General features: G+C 36.0%; 2 protein-coding genes across 3 annotated transcripts in view; one reads left to right on the top strand and one right to left on the bottom strand.

Moving 5' to 3' along the window:
• LOC143145039 (uncharacterized) overlaps positions 1-21,793 on the bottom strand; it is a 59,757-nt gene that overhangs the window by 17,639 nt on the left and 20,325 nt on the right. The window lies entirely within an intron of this gene.
• Positions 671-21,793, top strand: part of LOC143145040 (aladin) — a 45,286-nt gene continuing 24,163 nt past the window's right edge. The window contains exon 1 of the mRNA XM_076308048.1: positions 671-845. The gene's annotated coding sequence lies outside the window, so the exon portion shown is untranslated. The remainder of the gene's footprint in view (positions 846-21,793) is intronic.

The raw sequence follows: 21,793 nt of genomic DNA on the forward strand, positions 1-21,793 counted from the left end.
GTAAATTTTGGTTCATATTATTTTATTTTCAATTTGATCGACCAACGTGGATAAACGTAAAAAAAATTGCAACTTCCCAGATCATGTTTAATCAACGACAGGATTACTTTCAATGATACTTTTGAAGAAACTCATAGATGTAGACACTTTGAACTCTCGTAAATCATTCATGTGTCTTATAATACTTTGTTAGAAGGAAAAAATGGCTATAAGTTGCCATAATATAAGTTGTCTTTAACTGTATCGTAAGTATACTACAAAGATAATAACAGAAAACTATCTTTCAACTGGGGGAGACTAACGAGACCAATAAAACAATTATTATTGCTACACATTTGGTTGAGTGTTGCTCGATCGATGACGATAGTTTACCGATCGCTATTGCTGGCATTCTGTTTGTTCGAATACACACGAGATAATTTGTTCGAATACACACGAACCGTTTGATGGATAGACGAACCGACACCCGTGCAAACAAAATTACAAAAGAGAACAATGATGTAGGGAGTGACCAGCCAAATGTCGAAAGACCAAATGGTTGCCAGAAATTGTTATGCGAGATGAATCAATGATTGCTCGAGCAAATAAAGTCTAGTATTGCACTGTATTTCGTTCTGTCGAGTGCAAGAATATACTGGATAGTTCTTACGAGGTGTGAGAGTTTCTCGAAGTTCGACGATAAATAAAAAAAAAAAAAAAAAGAACTGTTCGTGCAAAGAACGTTTAGTTCGATGGAGGAAGAATTATTTCTTATACAAAAGTACACATCTTTTAATATAGATACGAGAAGACACAACGAGGCAAATTTAGGTTACGTCGTGTGTGAGATTTTATTCCAAGATCTGGTAAGGGAATGTGATCATTTGAGAGTTTATGGTCTCCAGGTTTGTACGTTTTGTCTGTCAAATACGATGATTAATGGTGGAACGAAGAGACGACAGATAGAGTAGTGGGAATAGCTTAAAAATATGGGAAAGAAACTCTCGATAACCTTGAAAGACGTTGAATCGATTTTATCTTAACAGCACAATAGACGTATTGAATTCGATTAATAATCTTTGCACACCTTTAACTGAATATTTTTCGATGAATTTGTTCGATCATTTCAAGTTGAACTTTTCTAGAATAATCTTATACAATACATCACGATTGAATTGACCTCATTATATCCTATCTCTGACGTTAATGCATAATTTCGTAAATATATATTTAGGTTGCTGCTAACATTGAGTCACTTCTCCTTTTTATTCATTTACCTATTTGGTACTTTTATTGCGCAAGTGCAAGCATGTAGGTACGCAAATATAAAAACAATCGAAATAATAAATAAAAAAAAAATGCGAAGTGCTATTATTAAAACTTAACCTTTGGTTGTGTAATTAGTTTGATACGATTGCTATGTGTTTAACGGTGTTGTGAGTTGGAAAATAATTTAAAAAAAGAATGGAAAATGCAGAAAGTGTGACAAATAAATATATTAGCTTCAAAGTGAAGGCTGAAAACTATATATGAAGAATGTGACTTTAAAATTTCGAAATAAAAAAAATGCCTTTCAAAAATATGACAATTACACATGATATGCAGAATAATTAAACAACTAACAACAGCTTAACCATCTCTAAGATAAACTAGCTTAACGAAAATGATAGTAGATATATTGAAACATTGATAATGATAGTTTTTTCCTAAACAGAGGTGCTTAAAAAATATAAAGGTCACTCTTCCTGCACTTAAGAGGGCCATTTTTCACTGCGATAACAGTAACAAGATAACAGCCTTTGAAAAAACTGTTATAAAATCTGTGAAGGGTGTCGTGAGCTGAAAAATCATTCGTGTTATGGAAGAATTTAAAAATCACTGAATTGGTTTATAGTGAACTCCAACCAGTTTTAATTTTTCTTTAATAAAACTTTAAAAATTTGTATTCGAATGAAACTTTTTGTCGAAACAAAATTTCTATAAATTTATAATTCATAGAGAATTGTGTTATTACTTAAATCTCTTTTGTTAATTTATTTTAGAAACTATATTTATTTGCTTTCATTCGTTCCACCGTGACATTGTGATTTTTACAACAAAAACTTTCCAGTTTGTTAAATACTTTTTAGTACTTTTATTATATGGTAGTGTAATGTAGTTTATTTTAAGGCTAAATACAATTCGGAAAATAATTTAGCAAACATAGATAATAACTTGTACCTTTTCGAAGACACAAGAGAGCCCTTCAGCGTTACTAAAACTCTATTTATCAATAACAAGAACGTTATAACATTTCCGATACATTTTTCATTAGAACAAACTGACTTTAGTGATCTCGTCAGAGTCTTCAGAAACTTCGGTGCATTACCCTAGCGACACAAATTACATTACAAAATAACTACATTAAAGATATTATCCAAGGCCTACTTTATTCTCTCCCTGACCTGGAATTTAACAGTATTATTATTATTAAACGTCTTTGTTACGCACCCGCGGAAATATATAGAAAAATATGTGTAAAAATAAAGTATACGTGACTAGAGTACGTGTAAACCTCAATATCATTGCGACGACACTTTTTTCACTGACCGATCTCTGATCTGAGCCGTACCTGTGAAGCAAATCCTTCGTGAAACTATAGTCACGGCAACTCCAGATGAATATTAACAATTTTCTTTTGTGCCCCTCGAACGAAACCGCTTCGAACCGGCCCCTTTGCTCGCTAAACAGCTACCACGGAATCCACGCACGTTCTAGATTCCCATACAGCCTACATTCGAGTTATAGTCGCTCAGACAGTCCGCGTGTGATCATATCTGGTGTATACCAGTATATCAGTCTATTTCATTGATCGTTTGGAATCTTACATTTGCTTCCTGCCAGGAAGCAAACGATGTGCGACATTTCTTCGTTCCTTGATTCAAATGGGGAAAAATGACTCTAGAAATCTTAATTTTACCATTGGTCAGAAAACAACCGTTTGATGTGGTTTTAATCAAATCTTCTAATTCATGGAGTACAATTTTCCACCACGAGTGACTCCAGAAATTTTACACTTCGGTTCAAGTATTTCCTTCGGATTTTATTTTTCCTTCACTCAAGTAAACAGTTAACGAACATTGATCGTTTGGAATCTTACATTTGCTTCCTGCCAGGAAAGCAAACGAGCGACATTTCTTCGTTCCTTGATTCAAATGGGGAAAAATGACTCTAGAAATCTTAATTTTACCATTGGTCAGAAAACAACCGTTTGATGTGGTTTTAATCAAATCTTCTAATTCATGGAGTACAATTTTCCACCACGAGTGACTCCAGAAGTTTTACACTTCGGTTCAAGTATTTCCTTCGGATTTTATTTCTTCTTCACTCAAGTAAACAGTTAACGAACGTGGGTTTTTCTATTCTCTATTTTAAGACTAGCAATTTTCCACCTTGGGTGTCTCCCCTGTTCTCCGATTTATCAGGTAGCAATTTTCCACCCGAAGTAACCCCAAGTGTTTTCAGATTTTTCATTTTTCTCCTTCTCGTATTATCTCAGATCATTCGAGAGTAGATTTTAAATAATCCCCGCGCATTTCGGTGTTTAAAAATTTAAACGATCTATTCATCGGAAGTTAATTGAAATATACGGCCGATAAGCTGTGAAAATCAAATTTGTCCCCGTTACGAGCCTCTCGAATCTTTTTTCCATCGTTAGAGACCTTCTATAGTTTAAGTTGCTCGTTGTAGATAACATGTTATCGGAGGAGAACATACTCGTTATCACTAGTTACGCAACAGGCCGCTATCTTGCTCAGTTATTCTTGCATCGTTCTTACAATTACATTTTCTGGAAACGAGTTGCATGCAACAAAGACAAAAACATTTCAGACACGCATCCATCGGAATAATGATATTTGCAGGAAACACAATTCCCGCTCTATAGCAACAACTTTGGATTTTTATCATTCGTGGCTGTTTAGTTTAGCCACATTACAGTTTGTTCGTTTAAAATCACAGGATAATTTTAGTTACGATGAGAAACGACGTTTCATTATCTTAACTTTTGCATATACATTTATTCAATTTTATAGAAGGTATTTTACATGCAGTGTTGAGTACGATTTGAATAAATATTTTAATAGAAATTTATTCCGACAAATTTTTCGACGACGAATATACTTTTCCTTGAATGTACGACTAGATTGGATATTATTCGAGAATAACAAATAAGTTTTTATTCAAAGTATTAATCTTTTGACTGCATGTTTATCAAAACTTCTCGTTTCTTTCAACGAGTTATGTACCTCTACTATCTCTATAATATTTGAAATTTTTAGTATTTATATAGACTTTTATGAACGAGTACAATTTTTTATACTGTGTACTTAAATTTGAAAAATACATGCATCAACCTTCAAGAAAAACTACTCCAGTATGTATAAACTATCCTGTGACTCTTATTTCGTATGTGTGCTTAATATTTATGAAAATACTTTATGTAAAAACTCTGGAAAAATTCAATTTATCACTGATTTTGACATCGATTTATATTACAATAATCATAGTGACGAAATTAAGAAATATTCACCTAGACCTAGTACCGAATTTTTCGTTATTATGCATCAGTTCTTTCCCACTATTCGCCATTTTATTTTTTATTCCCTACAATGGAGAGAATCGTAATAACATTTTCTGCCTGGAGACGTAAAAGAGGCAAATGCAAGTTTACGTGAGTCATTTCCATAATCGTTAAAATCATACATACGGGTATATAAATAAATCCGATTTATTCGTATCGTTATATCTCGTTATACCGCTGCTTAATAATCTCTCGTTCTTTCGCGTAACAAAGAGATTACTATTATTGTAAATAGAAATGTTTCTTTCGTTTTGTGTCATTCTGATGAATTATTGGTATTGCAATAATTATTATCAAGAAAAATAAGAAATATTTTTCGAAGATCAATTTCGCATCGTTAAGATCAATGACCATTTCGTTTCTTGCACGTTACCATCAAAGTTATACCGATATCAGAATTACCCGAGATCTCGTCTGTTAGGTTTCTCAAACTTCGTGTCGTGAGACGTAATCGCATAAAACACGTTATGCCGCGTCGCCTCCTCACGAGACACGATGAATGACACTGCTACTTCTTTCCTCCACGTGCTTGCTCCGTTTTCTAATTAATTCTGATCTATTCCTCTCAGTCCTCGGGAAGACAGTGCACTGTCCTTTTCTCGGCACGAACCAAGGGTCTATTTTTGTCGTTGTTGGAAATAGTCGAAGCTCAACGATTTTGAAAACGATATACTTGGAAACTTTGAATGCTTCCGGAGGTTTGGTTCACAGTCGTAGAATAAGGATGCCGGGAAAATATTAACCTATTCGAATAAGAGGCGAGGGACTGTTCGATAACGGAGTGTCTGTTAAAAGTGAACTTTATCAAACGAGATCTTATAAGCGAGATTAGTGTTGATTTTGCGTAAGGTGTCTATTTATTGCAAGAGATGCTTATGTCTTGGGGCGAACATGTAACTGCAACGTGTAAAATAATTGAAAATGATGAGAAAAATATACTTTGTAAAAGGTGCAAATCATGGATAAACGCGGAAGTGTTTAATCGAGTATTTGTTCGACGAGTGTACATTATTTCATTATTTCTTCTTAGATAACGATTAAACTTGACGACAAATATTTCTTAGTCACTCTTCGAGAAAGAAAGATCTATACGAAAAAGTACGATCGTATGAATACTGTTAATTAATATAGTAAAAATGATAAAGATACGAAAGTATTGCAGTATTATATCCATATAAAACGTTACTCGACTAATTCTGAATAAATTGAACTAAAATCTGTATCCGTTTGAACAATTGCCTTGTTGAATGATACAATGATTTATGTAAGTGTAATTTGGTCTCGAAAATTTACACAAATTACAGGTTTGCGCAAGCTGGATAATTTTATAAATTCCATTAGAAATACAATTGCCGTAAAAGTGATTAAAACTAAACGGATGATATTTTTCAATAAAATGTTTCGTTCCCTGAAGAGGGACCTATCTAAAGCCAGTATCGAAATGTTGTATTACGTAATTAACTCGTGCTCTCGACTAGTAAGCAAAATTTCTAAACGGTTTCGATAAATAAAATCCAACGGGTTGAAAATAATTGTTAAAATTAACCTTATTATTTTCATCGTCTGATTTGTAACGTAAAGCTCGCTGGTATGGATCTCGAAATAGGTGAAAATAGAGTGTGATATATGTATACCTCGAAATAACTTACTATTATTACCGTTATCTCACGTAACAACTGAAGCGAATCTTGAAGTAATTTTTAAGCATAACTAAAGTGTATTTTTCCAACTAATTTGCAACTTGGACTGTAACTCGAACTCCTGATACTCTCCTGGTAACCTCTTCGTTCCCTGTACCCATTACTCGAGTCTCATTCACAAACTCGATAAATCGTTCTGCAATCCGAATATCGAAAAGAAACGTGCCAGGAGTAGTATCGAGCGATAAGAGTCGATTCTCCAGACTGTCTCCATCCCCATCGTAGTGTTTTCCTTATCGGTGACTCGATTCCAGAGTTCGTGGTCGAACGATCACGTGATCACGTGATCGCGTTAGCTGATCGAAACTGTACGAATGAAAATTTCCATCGTACGAACGTATTCGAGAATTTAGAATCGCGACACGGTCGTTCGTACCGTACACGGCGTGAATCACGGGCCACGTCGAACGAAACGGTGTTCCTTTAAATTGAATCGAATTCCGTCCTCGAGGCGTTAAGCCCGGTGATTCTCGTGGAATTAGGTCCAAGGATCGACCGAAGTCACAATCGAGTTCGCGCGAGCACAATCGAGTCCGCGCGAGCGTTTAAAACGAATATACCAACGGCGAGCGATCGTCCACGGACCAACAGTCTCCGGTCTGGGTCCGTGATCTTCCACGGGATCGTGAATCGCGATTTAACCAGCGTCGAGCAGCATGGTGACGCGTGGTTGGTCGAAGACGCTCGATGGAAACGGAAACGGAAGCGAATGCTGCGCTGGTGTGCGACACACTGGCGGCTAGCTTCGATTTTCCTGCACCGGCCACTCTCCTGCGCACGCTTTCTCTCCACCCCCGTCCTCCATCCCTCTTGGCCCTTGTTAGTCCCCTCTATCTTGTTACGGTCTTACTTCCACCCCCTTTTTCAAACCACCCTTCAACCCTCTCCTCGCGGGCTGCACTTCTTCCTTATTTGTAATTTTTATTATTACTCTCCAGTGCTTGCGTCTTGGTTTGAATAACCCGTTTCTTTTTCTTCGTAGAACAGCAATTTTTCCCCGTTGCTTGTAATCGATCTCTTCCCGGTGAAATTGTGTCGCTCCGAGGGAAGGAAAATTCGAACGTCGATTAATTATATCTTTAGCGATTGCTACATTTTTTATTTTACTATTTTCCTCTTCTTCTTTGCCCGATACTGTATCGATTTTGTTTCCCTTTTAATTTATTTAGGAGATTTAATATTTATTTGTAGAACAGCAACTTTTCTCCGTTGCTTAATCAAACTCTTCGTGGAAAAATTGTTTCACTCCGAGGAAAGGAAAATTCGAACGTCGATTAATTATATTTTACGATTTTACGATTATATTACTATATATGATACGAATTATATCTTTAGCGATTGCTACAATTTTTATTTTACTACTTTTTATTTTTATTTTCTTCTTTGCCCGATACTGTATCGATTTTGTTTCCCTTTTAATTTATTTAGGAGATTTAATATTTATTTGTAGAACAGCAACTTTTCTCCGTTGCTTGTAATCGACCTCTTCGTGGAAAAATTGTTCCGCTCCGAGGGAAGGAAAATTCGAATGTATGAATTTAATATAATTAAAGATTAATTATATCTTTAACGATTCCTACATTTTTTATTTTATTACTGTGGGTTATTTACTTTTTATTATTCTTTTCGTCTTTGACCGATACTGTATCGATTTTGTTTCCCTTTTAATTTATTTAGGAGATTTAATATTTATTTGTAGAACAGTAACTTTTCTCCGTTACTTAATCAAACTCTTCGTGGAAAAATTGTTTCACTCCGAGGAGAGGAAAATTCGAACATCGATTAATTATATCTTTAGCGACTGTTACATTTTTTATTTTACTACCATGGATTATTTACTTTTTATTTTTCTTTTCTTCTTTCCCCGATACAGTATCGATTTTCTTTCCTTTTTAATTTATTTAGGAGATTAATTCATTAAGTATTTAATTTATCAAGTATTTCTTCGCAATTTTACTCGTTGTAGCTGTGCAACGCAAATACATTGTACACGATTTTAACGAGTACAGCACGTGTGTCGATATTTTTTGAAAACTTTTTCCACGGGTTCAACCTTTCAATTTACATACACGCTTTAAATTGTTACTTTCTTTTGCCCTTTATAGCGCGTTCTCAGTGATTGCAAACCAACCCGTACTATCTATTTTCGTTTAATATTTATACCACATTCCCATTCTTCGACGAATCAATGTCTTCCACCATGGGTCAGCGGTGACTCACGGAAGTTCCTCATGCCACTCAATATTTCCCCTACTAGGTGTCGCAATATAATGCAATACTTTAAATCTGAATGATCAATCCACTCGTGGGGAATATTTTATTACATTGTGGATCATTCGCAGACAGGGATCGTTGTTAGGTTCTCTTTTTATCTTTTTACTATTAACGGCGTATTATGTAACATTTCACGATACGGGTAATTGATGTACAATTACCGTGCACTTACTCAATGCGCGCGCAAAAAAAAAAAAAAAAAAACACTACGTTAGCTGCCAATTTACGCAATCAACGCGCAATTATCATATTTTATGCACTTGTCGTATGATGGGCCATTGGTAATTTACGATGGAGTAATAAATCATAGTTAATATTTAGATCGATATTATCGAACATCTTCTATTGGTAAATAATGTGTAATTATCGTACACATGACCCACGGAGATCTTCCACTACAATTGTTATTAAATTTGTGGTTAGCAGCTGTACCAGCTAATTTACTTGGCAGGTATGACCTTTTACACAATTGTTGCACAATTCTAGCGACTTAACGTGTGCACTGCCTTCCAATTTGTAAAAAAAAGATTGTTACAACAATAACAATATTTTCTCTACCAAGAAACGTAGTATTGGTAACGTCATCCGTGATCGTAAAATCCATTTCCTTTTTCCGTTGATTTAGGTAAGACAGATTTCTCCATTCGTCTTACCAGCTCTCTTTTGAACCACTTCTCCCCTGATCCTTCCTTTCTAAATATTTTCTTTCATTTCTCCTCCTCCGTGTTTGGATGTTTTCCCTCTTCTTTCAGACACCCTTGTACCATTCCCCTACCATCTCCCTTTCCATTTTCCATCACCTCTACCCTCTATGTACATCTCACCCTTTCTCCCCACTCCTCTGTCTAGCTACCCCTATTTCCCCTCCCACGTTATCGTGTACTCGGCCAACACCCCTGTCGCATGCGTGACTCTTGGCCAAGTTCTCGTACTGCCGCTTGCAGATCTGCGCAAGACGAGTCTTGTCGTCAGGCGAGTTGCTCGGCTCGTGTCTACGACCGAGAGTGAATGTACAGGGTGATTACAGTATCATGGTTTTTCTTCGGCGCTCTTCAGCGTGCAATTATTTTCGCGGCTGAAGAACCCGCAACGCCCCCAGAATAATTAATTACGATCTTCCCAGTAGGCTGGACCAGCCGATGAAGCCAATTTAAATATTCCACTCCCTGGAGCAAATTTGTCGTTTATTTCAATTGCACGTAACCCGGGGTACGACGCTTCGGGTATACATTTTACCAATTCGTTTGATTTTATGGTTTCGCGCGCAAATATTTTCCTATCGATGGAAATATTTCACCGTGTCGCAGCGGTTGCACGAATATTTATATAAAATGTAGAGTTAAATTACGAGCTGGAAGGATAATTGAATAAATTGTGGATTACGGAGTTTGGAGAAAAGGGGTATACCATTCCTTCGATAAACTTTTGTAAAATGGTTTTCGTAACGGATATATAGTTTCTTAAGAAATATTTATCGTAAATTTTGTATGCTTAATTGTTCATTGGAAATTATTCTTACCTTAAGATTTACATCTTGTGAAAGATTAGACTGTAAAGCGAGGATAAATATCGAGGGTTCAAAATTGAAAGGGTTTCGATGGTGAAGCTTAAAATAATAAAGGAAATGTTCCGCGGATAAAGTTACGAGAGTTGTCGCTTCGTAATTTGTTACTAATAACGAAACGGAAGTAAGAAATTACCATTCTTATTTACACTTTCCGTCTCGTGCGTGCGTGCGTGAGACTTTGCGAGGTAAAAGAACAATAATCCGCTTAACGTCATCCCCGTAGACGCGTTATTCAATTATAATGTTACGAAGAAAGTCCGATGCCGACGAATTCATCCCTGTAATTCAACTAACCACTTTTTCTACCATCCTTTGATAATCTTGGTCTAAAAGTTTTCTATCATATTTCATGGGTGATCGTTGACCCATGGAGAAATTTCAATTTCACTCGATATTTGTACCGTTCGGCTGTACAGTAGTACAAATACTTAATTATACCATTAATACATTTTTAATGTACCTATATCGTGACTCATGATCCACGCCATAAAAGAATATACCATACAAGACGACGACATTGCGAGTGCTTTATGAAACAATAACATCGTATCTTTTATTAACGACAATAGATCGATCGACAAAGTCGTACGATCACTTTGACAAATGACAGTTTTATTAAATAATTCATAGACAAACAGGGGTAACAATACCAACTGAATGATTAACTGATGATCTTTCGTTCTCAGTAACGTCACAAATACGATCCCTCGTGGAATTCACCGATTTGAAAATTCTGCTCGACGATGGAAATTGTGGTTTTTAGTTCGTCAATTTAATCGAGCTGCTTATTGTTTGTGTAAATACAACGTACTGGTATGGCTCGTTAGTTCTCCAATGGATTACAGTCGGTCAATAATGCGATACGATGTCGATCGAACTAAGGCTTTGATGACGTTTGCTTTTGTCTATCAGGTCTATCAGGTCTCATTGTCCCTGTTGGTAAGCAAGGGGTATTTAATGAAAGAGCTTGGCAAACGGTACCCGATGGTCTAAACCATTGGTGTCAAACGCGCGGCTCGAAGCTCGAAACTCGATTCTATTCAAATAATCGCTGACAAGAATTGTGAAAAATGATACAGTAGTCGCAATTTTAAGAAATACGGCTTTAAATTAGAATTTAAATTTACGTAAAAATCGATTCGAACGAGTAGGAGGCACGTGAGAATTCTATTCTTTATTATTCAATACTCCGTTTTATTTGAACGTCGAAGAAGCCAAAAGTAACATTCAAATAGAATTGTTGATCGATATACAGTGCAATACAGTACTAAGAGAAAAATATAAGAAAGTTGATATTCTAGATTTTTGTTTGTACTTGACAGAACACTTTATCGAGATACGTAACAATGCTGCAAGTATTTTGGCAATATCGTTTCTAAAAGACCAATAAAACTTCACAAAGAACGAGATTAACAAATGAACATGTAACGTTTACGTTAAGAACATCAATATCGCGACAAATTACACTCGATATAGATAAAATAATTTCTAATAAAATGTGTCGAGTTCTCCAGTGAGAAGTGTCGATCTTTTTATTTTTTTTATTTTTCTAAGTGTAGTTAAAGCGAAAACAAGTTTAAAATTTAAACGACTTATCGAATCGCCAATATTATTTTGAAACAATCCTTTTTTTCTGTTCAAAATTATTGTTCGTATACGAGTTTAACACCACTGGTCTAAACTCAACGATTTTGGAGAATACTAACTTCAGGTTATGCGTAAGTCGAGGATCGATACGATACAAATCGCGAGGGTATTTTCAATCGGTCCGTCTTAAATTGTCCGAACGATGTCCATGGTGAGAAAAACAATTTTCTGGCAGGTCTCCTGAAACTTTAGAGATGAGCGGAAAATAATCCGAAAAGCATCGAACTTAACGAAGTTGGTAAACCGGATCAAAGTAAGATGTTCACTCAATGTCTTTGGCCGCACCCTCCTCAAAGTCAATATTAAGTTCATTTAATACTCTCACGATTCGCCTCGTACAGCTCCCTGACTCGCGCATAATTTGTATTTGGCCTTTTTCACAGTCATTAGACCACCCGGTGCTGTTTACGAAGTGTCGAATTACTCTTGTGTATCGACAAAACAATGGAACCGTTATCGAACGCAGAAGCAACGTTATCGAAGCTTGCTTCGATCGTTACTACATCGAATTACCGGCATGGTCTGCTCACCCTAATGGAGAACTTAGGGATTGTGCCGATACATCGTATTTACGCGAATAACAAACATTACTGACGAGTCTGCGAACTAAAAAATGGAATTTTCATCGTCTGGAAGAATCTTCGGTTGGGAAAAATTGTTCTAGAAATCGGTGAATTCGCAATATCATATCATCGTGATGTTTTTGAGAACGAATTAGTTGTTAAATTAACGTTGTACTGTTGCTTGTTACGAATTCTTTAGTGAAATCGTAATTCGTCAAAGCCTATAAGAAATCGGTGAATTCCACGAAAGATCGCATTATCATATCATCGTGATGTTTTTGAGAACGAATTAATTATTAAATTAACGTTGTACTGTTGCTTGTTACGAATTCTTTATTGAAACCGTAATTCGTCAAAGCCCAAAAGAAATAACACATCGTGAGAGAGTTTCGAGATTGATGTTTTGCATCAACCAGTACGTTAATCGTGCACAAATTGTATAATATGTATTCGTGCGATTCGAAGAAACTTCCTTACCCCGCTAATAGTCGGTATTATTATTCTTGTGTCAGATAGGGGAAAAATATTTACCAAAGATATTGCGTGTGTATTTTTTACAAAAATTGTTCGCTTCGTGGAGAAAAGGTTGGCAATGCAACACACTCTTTTCCTATTTTACATTTTATCGTCTTCGTGACATGACATCATTTAGTTTGTAAAAATATTTCACACGGTGCACGTTACTCGGGGTGCATTATACGTACATCGCACCAACACAACACGACTCGTTCTTTGCCCCTTGGCCAATCGTTCGTTCGCGCAGTCGCACTCTCATTCTTATACCCATATCCACCCTCTTTCACTTTAACCATTACGCCAACTACATCGCCCGACAATATCCCTTTTCTTGGATCAGTGAAGTTTTAATTAGCGATTTGCCTTTGCAACGAGAAATACCTTGGCCCGTTGTCGGTATTTTGTAACAATTTTTCTTTTTTCTTTTTTCTTTTTTTTTACTCATTGTATTATACCCGTGCAATACTTCTATCGATAAAAGTATAAGCGATTCCGTATACACCGATCGCGAAAGTATCAATCGTAATGAAAGATCTGTTGTGTGTCACGGATAGTCTGCACTACGATAAGTGCATTGCACGCGATAATTACGTTATAAACGATGTATTATTAGATACTGATACGAAGTGTTTCGTAACACCATGCTCCTTAATAGTACATACTGATATATAGATCAATTAGTGGCATGACTCAGTGCTTCGTAATACAGTACATCTTATCGGCGAATGTATCGAACCGATATGAAAAATCTTCCCCGGGTCATTGATGACCCCACAAACGCAAATACAATACACGGCCCGAGATGGTTGAACGTTTATAGAGATTAATTTATCAAGACTTCGTAACACTGTGCATAGCTCAGTAGTGAAAATATCGACCGAGATAAAAATTCCCCCGTGGGTCATCAATGACCTACATGGACACGAGCAATATATTGCACAAAATAATGACATTGCTAGAGCTTCGTAACAATGTATCTCTTAATAGTGACAATGTTAACCTACAAAAGAACTGACGACCCACGATAAAAGTATAACACGCGTCTGTTAATAATATTATGCAAATATTGTAACATTGCGTGGATGAATAACGAACACGTCGACTGAAACACAACCGTTAATTATACGTAAACGAGTTTACAGAGAAACGAAAAGAATCATTTACGCAGAGAAAAATTTGTTTTCCAAGCTATTGAATATTTTTATACAGTTACCATTTTTCTACATTATCCTGGACCCAACGATACACGTTTACTCGCACAGTAAACAATTTATCTCGTTTTATAATGCATTCACAATCGAACGTTCGATTACTTTTCTGATTGTTTATTTCTACGATCTTCTGTTCGAATTTTATATAATCGTTCTAGCAGAATGTTCCAAACACGAATATGTATATTTACAAAGTACTATTAATAGCTGAATTAAGCTGAGCCTCGATTTCTCCCAATCACTATGGTTAGCTACACGTGCCTTAGCTCTCGCCTCGTTCTTCGAGTTCCATTCTTCGTGCAGTCGCGGTACGCCGTAACGAAAATCCTCTCGAGTGTAAAACAAATCGATGAATCCGCGATCGAACCGTATTTCGTGAATAAAATGCGAAATTAATTCGAAACTCGAATGTTTTGGCGAGTTCGTCGACCGATTTTCGTTGAAAAAGCATGGAGAAGCTGGCCGGGGTGCGCATCACCGGAATAAATTAACGGTCGATAAAACGTGACAAATAGACGGAATCTGTTGCCGGGTGCAGCCTCAAAATCACGTCTGCGACCTCAGCGGTGTGTATCATCGATGAAAATGGGAAAGCGTCTGCGCACTCGAACCGCCGCGCTGCTGTAAACTGAGCAATCTATCCCCGGATACGTTTCGCTCTTCTTTCTATTTTTCATTTCCCTTTCCCCCGAATTTCCTCACCGCCGAACAATTCACATTTTCTTTGCTTTCTTACCGAGCGATTTATCGTCGCTTAATTTCCATTTCTACCGTCTTTTGCCTTTCACATCGATGGAACAACGAATTCAACGTAAGCTTATTTCTTCCGAATAAAAGCCACCGAACTTTTTATTTTTCCAGCGTGACGTATTTTCTCTCAGAGCGCGAGAGAAAGGGAGCGTACACGAGCTCAAACGATGAGACGAGAGAGGGCGCGAGCGAAGCTAAACGGTGAGGGGTTTAGTCCCTTGAAAGCTTTGAGGGGCTATTTGGTTTTTTCCAACTATAGTCGCTCGAAAGCACTGTTTGCCTTCTTATAATAAATACAGTCCGAACGAGCACGGATCGTTTCAAATATCGCGCTCACGATGTAACGATATTTTTATTCGGGTCTTGTAACCGCTCGTAAACAAACATTTCTTCCCCCGTTTTCATTAATTTTCAAGACGTTCGATTAAAGAAGAATTTCACCGACGACTTTAAAGGTTTTTGGTTTTCATCTTCTGTATCGTTATGCAGGAGGGAAGGGTCGAAGGAACACTTATGTAGAATTCAACGATCCCTTGGCACTTTACTGAGGTTTTATTAAAACAGACCGATTGACAAGAGTTTCGCGGACCTACTTAGCACTTATTGATATCTTAGAGAAGAGTGGCGCTCGGGGTCTTCGACTGGTCTTTATATGGTTCGGTGACAAAGAAGGGGTTCGATCCCAGCCTGCGGTTCCCATGGGGAGTCACGTAGGCTGGTCCAAGAAATGTTTTGGCTGACTTACGTTATCTGACTTGTGTGAATTGGCTCGCACGGGAACAGAGATTAATCCTAAAGATGCAACGCGGTAGGTATCGTGTCATGATTACGGTTTCGGTATAACAGTACGCACGTTTTAGCGGATGGAAAAAAGATTGAATATTTTTCAATGGTTGTTTCGTGAAAATAGACTGGGGAATAGAAGACGATTGGGTTGCTGGCAACGTTACAAATCTGTATCGATAACGGAGATGTTGAGTTTAATTGATAATCGTATTTAACGAAGAATAAATATTGACCGGGATATTAAGTTCGGGGTTCCTGTGTCAGGGTCACCGCTTACGTAACACGCCCACGCACTCCCCCAATCTCTCGAAAGGAGCGTTCGTTTTATCTGTATTTGTAAAGCTTATCTCTCTAACGCATTATCAGACCACGGTCCATCTTCAAGCTAGACAACCTTTCAAGTGGAAAGACAGATGTTATTGGATGCATCGACTACATTGTATAATCCTGGTGTACACATCGGAGCAAATAATTAAATCTATAGATCCGATGTTCCATTCCGAGTAACCGAGTCTAGCAATGGTATCCAAGTCGGTGACTATAAGTCAGATGTTACCTGCGAAATAAACAAGTAAGTTTCTTACTTGTTAGCCGGACTTCTCGAAGTTAACCCGGTTTGTTCTTTAATTTCACTTCTTAAGGGCACTTTCCAAGTAACGATTATCGAATCTTAAAACTTCGAATGATACTGAACTTGCTCCGACGTGTACACTCGATCGAAGTCTTTTCGACGTGTGTATTTGTTTCAAATTTTTCGGAAGAATTTAGGAATTCACCAAACTCGGAATTTTTCAAACGTTTCAAACAATCCGAAGTTTCGTAAAAAGTGCGCGTAAATCGAATCCTATTGCTAGTTTTCATTCGTGATAGACGACAGTTCTGACATCCCTCTGATTTTTCATATTTTTGCTAATGTCTTTGAAACCGTAGAAGATATTGAAAAATTGTTACAATTACGTAACGTCTTATCGTACCGTGATAAAAGATGTTTAAACAACATTCTTTCAAGAAATGTGCGCGCAATTTGACCGATAATATTCGTTACGATAACGTTTACGTGCGAATGCCAATTTGTCACCAACATTGCACTCTGGAATTTCTTTTCGTTCCTAAAAATTGCTAAATTCATCAAACCGAGCCGATAGAGTTCTGTATAATACGCATTATTGTTATGCCCCAATAACACCAAGTGGTTTATTCACGTGGCGATAATAATACACACTGTTGTAAATCACCGTGAACTGGAACTATGTTGTACATTACACGATTAAAAAATTGATAAAAGGTGCAATAGTGTACGATTTTATACTAGAACACGATTGGGACCTTGATTTTGACAACCTGTTGAGGCTACACGATCTTTCACCAGGTAAACTATATACAAGGATTATAGTGATTTACCGTGACATACATATTATTCTAATAACGCTCTAACAAGCTCTTGACAGAGGCAGCGATGGATCATTTATTTACGGGGCTAGAGTCGAAATCAAAACTTAGGGGCCCCATTTAACGTTTTAAAATAACGACATTCGAACGAGTAAATACAAGACACCAACGTTTAATTAAATCTGTTAATTTCACCATAAGAGGAATAGAAAAATGTTACAAGTATTGATCAACAGAGCAAAAGTGTATTAAAAGTGTGCAATTTTAATATTGTGATTCTGTATGAAAATTTGCAATTTTTGTACAAATGAAACCGTTCTGCGAATAGAAGCTTTAAAATTAAATAATAACGTTTCTGTTGCTTTTGGGGCCCCTGGGCATGCGAAACTAGAGGCATTGTACAAAGTAACTATAACTTGGGGTATTATCTAACGATTTTTAAGAAGCATTTAACTAAGCCTAGCAATCTAATATTACCTTTAAGAACAAATATAAGATGCTTACGTTTAACTTCGTAAAGCCAGTTTTGAAGAAAGTTCTCTCGAGCCTCAGGAATCTTGATGCTTACAAAATTATTCTATCTATTTTGTGAAAGTTATTGTGCCCAGTTCATTTCGAGTGTTTCGTATAGTATCATTGATTAAACCTAATACGTTTCTTAAAATTAATAAAGTGGACTTTGAGAATTTTTGACGCAAAATGGTACTTGGTGCAAAATTGATATTTCAATTTGATGACTTATTAGCTCACTTATTAGCATATTCACTTATTATCATTTATAAAATTTTCTTTCACGAATTTATTTTAAATCTGTTACAAGTCTCTCAATTTTCTTGTATCTTGAAAGTAATTTTCACCTAGCTAAACACTCTGACAATAGTTACTTTAACATCCGATAATTTGACTTAATCCAAACTTACTTTGACGTGTACATTGTATCAAACTTTCTTCGATGAGTTCATTCTGGATCCGAGTCTGAAGTGTTCGATCCATTTAAACTTGTACAATTTAATTTAGTCTTCAATCTTATCCAAGCTCTATCATTTTATCAACTATAATCTCCTAATCAAGATAAATTAAATATCTGAAAATAACAAAATAATAATAAATACACACTATGAAATATTTGTCTATTTAAGTGTTTTATCTCCACTTGTTAAGTTTCATAGATTATACATAATTTTTTGTTTGAAATTGTGTTTTGTATTTCCGGAGAGCTTGTACACTAGTCTCTATAATTGCTAAACATTATTGATCGCAACCGCTCTTATCGTTACCAAACGCGATGATAAAACCGTGATTAGGAGTTATGTAGTGTTAAAAATATATAAATAAAAAATGTTCACTCAGGTAATAAAGACGCGAAATATTTTGAATACCTTTTTTAAACGATAATTTATTAGGTAGAAAATGGCCGAGCGACAATACGAAAAATTATTTCCTATTTTCACTTTATGTATTTTTATTTCACTTTAAAACTAATCGATGTATCGATTACATTTCTAGCTCCGAGCACAACTTGGAATTTATAAAATTACTGTATTTATTGAAAATGATCGCAGACGAAACAAAATTCTATGTAAATTACGAAAATAGAATAAGTTTGCATAATAGCGGCACATGTATTTCAAATATTCCTGAAACTGTGCAAAGTTAGTTATTGTAATGCCTTGATGTTGCAACAATTGTTGTATATGTAATCTTTTCATTTCGCGCATGACAATTGCGTCTACTGTACAATTATAAAATTCTTCTGTACAGTAGCAATTAAAACGTTGTTGTACCAATTGCGAGTTGTTCGAACATATCGCTAATCTCAGATACTGGAACTTATTTTTAGTAACAATGGATTTTTCATTTTGACTTTTGTAATTTGCGATTAACGCAAGTCAATGGGTCTCGACGATAAGAGCGTCTTGCGGCGTGCAGCATGAAACGAAATTAAACCGTGTATCGTGTAAAATCGTTATCGCGCGGTTATGCAAGTGAGTTGAACAAGAATTTCACTAGAAGATGCATTTCACGATCGAGAATGAACGCTTCGTATTTACCAGGACCTAACGTGGATCTGAAATTCTACCACTTTCTACGATAATATTTGAATTTCGGTTACGAATGGATTCAAATAATGGAATTCGGTTACGAATGGATTCAAATAAATTACAATATGGAAAAATTCTGGACTGCGATTATGCGACAAGTGACACGTTTTATTCGAATCGCAAAGCTTTGCAATTTTGTTGCGAGCAAATTTTCATCGTACGACACAAAATCGAATTATGCAACTTTGTCCGACTGATCATTTATATTCACCAAATTTGTAGGAATATAATTAGTATTACAATTACAATTAGTATGTGCGATAATATTTCAATGCAAATTATTAAACACTATTATTTAATTCTGAATGGTGTGTTAAAGAAGGAAAAAATAATGAATGAAAGTAAATTAGTATGTAATGGAGTAAAGAAATACGGATCAATTTTAACGTGAGGAAATTTATGAAAAATGTAGTAAATTTACAAAAAAGTTTACAAGTTAGAAAGAACAAAATGTGCAAACAGTAATGCTAAATATTTCAAAGAATGGTTTGAAGAGATAGTCAAGCATGCAGAAATAATTCGAAATAAACTGAAATACTGAGTAGGAGTAAACAATTTAAGCACAAGATCGTGTACAAAGAGCTATAAACGAAGAAATTATAATACTACTTAGAAATGCTTAAATATAAAAAGTTCAGAACCAAACAAAAGTACTAATAATCTTCAAAGAAAGCAAAAGTTTTCAAGAACACTGTACGTATCTACTTTCGTGTACAAAGTACGTCAACTTCAAACAATACTAAAGCCTGCAAATCTACTAAGAAATAAAAAATATCAAGAATACACAACTAAGCAATTTTTAAGACCAAATTGAGAACTCCTTAGAAATGGTAGAACATTAATGAAGAATGCCAGACAAGAAGAGTTGTGAGTTACAACAGCAAATTATAAGAATACTATGTAGAAATAGTCAAACGAATGCAAACCAAAGTAATGAACAGCTGTAAAAGCTTCATAGACAGAACTCTGTGTAAAGAGTAATGGATCGAAGAAGTATAGATAATAGTACGGAACTAAATAAGAGAACTAATAAAGGTTCGAACGAAGAGAAAAGTTTGCAAGAACACTACCTGTGTACAATCGTACACGATGTGCAAAGTATTCGAACAATTTGAAATCCTGCAGAAGTAACGACTATGATAAAAAAAAAATAGGTAGAATACGAACGAAGAACAATTCTAGAAAGAAAAAAATACAAACTAACAAACGCAAGAAATACTATACGGAAATAGTCAAACAGGGTCAAATAAAACCCGCAGAATAGCTGTAAAGGATCAAGACATAAAACTGTATACCAAGATCAGTGTATCGAAGAAATGTAACATTATTTAGAAACAGTTAAATGTACAAAGTTTACAATTAAACATTAATACGAAGAAAGTTCAAGAAAGACAAACAATTGGCAAGAATACTATTATATTTACGCAGAGAGTGCGACAGATTTACAATGCGAACTATATGTTACATTTAGACAAAGAAGAGAAAAAGCTGGCAAGAATACTATTACACTTTGTGCAAACGGTGAAACACAGATTCGAAGTAAATTCTACGAAGTTAATAACCGATACGAAAATAAAACAAAAAGTGTGTATAAATTGTGTAGGTGTTAAGGCAGAGTTTCGAACCGGTTAAAAACAATGGAATGCGGATGAACGATGTCAGATAAGAGCAGACGGTGCGAGAAGCACAAAGGAACAGATTCACAGTGGCGTTTCGAGTAATGGAAAATCGATTAAAACGACGAAGGAACTCTGTTCACCGTGGTCCTCGCCGGCTGATGATCTTATAAGGTGGCTCGCAGATAGAGCGGGCAGGCATAAGTGATTTGGAACGTCGGACCATTATAGAACCGGCTAGATACATTGTCGAAAACATAGGTTAGCTGCCTTCCCTCTCCACCTGAAGAGGTTACTAGATTCAAATTCGTGACACCTTCGGCACGATTGTCGCACAATCACCTTGCCAAGTCAGCTTCTTCATCATCCCCTTGCTTCGATACGTCTCCGTTTGCAAAGTGACCACAGTGAATTATATGGCCTCAAGCTATGCGGGGCTATCACGTATTTTGATTGGGCCAAAACCGCCTGTCTGCCACAAGCATCGATCACCAGTGAAATATGCGAAAAGAATGTTAATATGTTCACGTTCATTTATTTATCTCGCGAGGTGAAACTTAAGGACCTTAACCCCCATCGGACCGCTGAATAGGCATTTCTGTGTTGTTCAGTTGTTTTAAGATAAATAACGCCCGATAACAAAATATATATTAAATTGTGATAAGTAAAATAAAGTAGGGTAATTCTCGTTCCGGTCAGTTTTGTGATTAACTGGGAATTATCAACTCTCCAAGTTGTTGCATTTGCTTTTTTCTTACACACAGTGGTGCAACAAGACTTGACTCTTGACTCCCATTTGATCGATAATTGCATTTCGAATAAAGAAAATAAAGTTAACGAGGGAATGTATCAAATCGAAATAAATAGAATAGAGTAGGATTCTTTTCTCTCTTCGGTTTTCAAAATTTTACTGGGAACATATGTATATTTGGTATTTGACTTTTACCGAATAACCCTCTCGGAAGTTAAAGTGATCAACTGTATGAAATAAAAAGTAAACACAAATTTAGATTACTCACATTATTGTTTCGATATTGTTCCTTAAAATTGAGCAGAAATTGAAAAATTTACG

This window comes from Ptiloglossa arizonensis, chromosome 3 (genome assembly GCF_051014685.1).
Source record: "Ptiloglossa arizonensis isolate GNS036 chromosome 3, iyPtiAriz1_principal, whole genome shotgun sequence".
Taxonomy (NCBI): Eukaryota; Metazoa; Arthropoda; class Insecta; order Hymenoptera; family Colletidae; genus Ptiloglossa; species Ptiloglossa arizonensis.